This window comes from Pteropus vampyrus, unplaced genomic scaffold (genome assembly GCF_000151845.1).
Source record: "Pteropus vampyrus isolate Shadow unplaced genomic scaffold, Pvam_2.0 Scaffold42, whole genome shotgun sequence".
Classification (NCBI taxonomy): Eukaryota; Metazoa; Chordata; class Mammalia; order Chiroptera; family Pteropodidae; genus Pteropus; species Pteropus vampyrus.
This window is the reverse complement of record NW_011888823.1, coordinates 140,335-142,199: the sequence shown is the minus strand read 5'-3', so window position 1 is coordinate 142,199 and position 1,865 is coordinate 140,335.

Genomic DNA, 1,865 nt, shown 5'->3' with positions numbered 1-1,865 from the left:
TTCTTTTCATCCAAATAAAAACCATCAGGCGGGGCAGCATGACATGGCCCTTAAATCCCATAGGTCACATTTTTGGCAAATGGCCATGTCCTGTAACTGTTATTCCCATGATGTCTGGCTTACTCATCGTCTAGTGCATGACATTTTCTTGGTCTTGGAATGTTCCATCTCTATTAAATTGGGAGGGAAAAAAGTCATTCTTCTACATTGTAAGTGGGGGGAAAAAAATACACCGTGGAGATTTTTCTCATCAAACTGTAGAGGAAGAGAAATTGCCTGCCCTGTTGATGTCTCACCAGGGGAGAGAGCTGGTCCAGGACGGAACCAGCTCAGGAGGAAACCTGGAAGAGTCTTTGCTACTTTGTAGTTTGTACTTGAAAAAATTCATTTATATGCTTTTCCTTTTTGTGCTTCAGTGACTAATAAAACTACCCGAATTAGTTCACATCTATTCAACACGATTTCTGCATAGAGTAAAATTTAACAAAAGCTTAATTCAGCACATTTAGAATTAGACAATATTGTAGGAAGAACATGGATTTTGCAGCTAAGAAAGATATAACTTTGAATAATAACTCTGCACTGCTCTCTATCTATATCATCTATCATCTATCTATTATTGTGGTAAAATAGATAAATATAAAATTTACTACTTTAACCATTTTAACTACAGCTCAGTAGCACTTAAGCACACTCACAATGTGGTATGACTATCACATTTACAGACCTTTCATTATCCCAAATTGACACTCTGTCCCCATTAAGACGAACTCTCCATTCCTCCCTCCCCCCAGCTCCTAGGACCCTGTATCTTACTTTTTGTCTCCATGAATTGTATTTGCCTATTCTAGGTACCTCCTATAAGTAGAATCTGACAATATTTGTTTTTTTTAGGTCCACTTTATTTCACTTAGCATAATGCTTTCAAGGTTCATCCATGTTGTAGCATGTGTTAGAATGTCCTTCCTTTTTAAGGCTCAATCCATTTGTATGCATGTACCAGATGTCGTTAATTCATTCATCTGTTGATGGGTATTTGAGTTGTGTCCACCTTTTGGTTCTGGAGAATGCTGCTGCTTTGAACATTGGTGTACAAAATTATCTGTTTGAGTTTCTGCTTTCACTCTTTTTGGGTCTACACCCAGAAGTGGGGGTGCTGGATCATGCGGTAATTCTATGCTTAACTTTTTGAGGAATCATCAAATTGTTCTGCATCAGCATCATTCATAGATGAAGAAAATGAGGCTCAGAGAGGTTAAGCTATTAGCCCAAGGTCACACAGCTGGCCTCTAAAGAGAGTTATTTAGGTGAATAAGGATGGCATACGCTTAGATAGTGCCATAAATAGGCTCTCAATAAATGTTTATTCTCTTCTGATGGCAAATCAGGTAAAGTGGTCTAAAGTTTAAGTTTACTTAAGAGTCCACACTTTCTCATTTTCTTTATAGATACCACAAAAACAAACAATTCTCCTACTCTTGGCTAAAGTGATTCAAGAACCTTCTCATACCTCAGAAGCGCCTTCCAAGGAATGCACGTGCTAATCAAATATTCTCAGTCGTTTTCTACTTTGGTGGACTTTGGTAGCTGTAGTTAATATAGTTTGGGGTTCTTGAGAGTAAGAGAATTGTCTTATACATTATTTTCATGTAGAATTTTCACTGACGAAGAGTAACCTGTCCCCTTTCTCCTCCCCAATCCCAAATAAAAACTAGTGCCCCCAGCATGATCCGTGGCTAGGCAGACTGAACAGGAGGAAAACTAACTGTAAGGTGTGTGAAGTTCAGTTTGGAGGCCCTGTTGGCCTTTCTTTGTCACAGGCCTTGCCCTTTAGTGTCCACCCTTAGACCTTCCCTCTAGGTGAC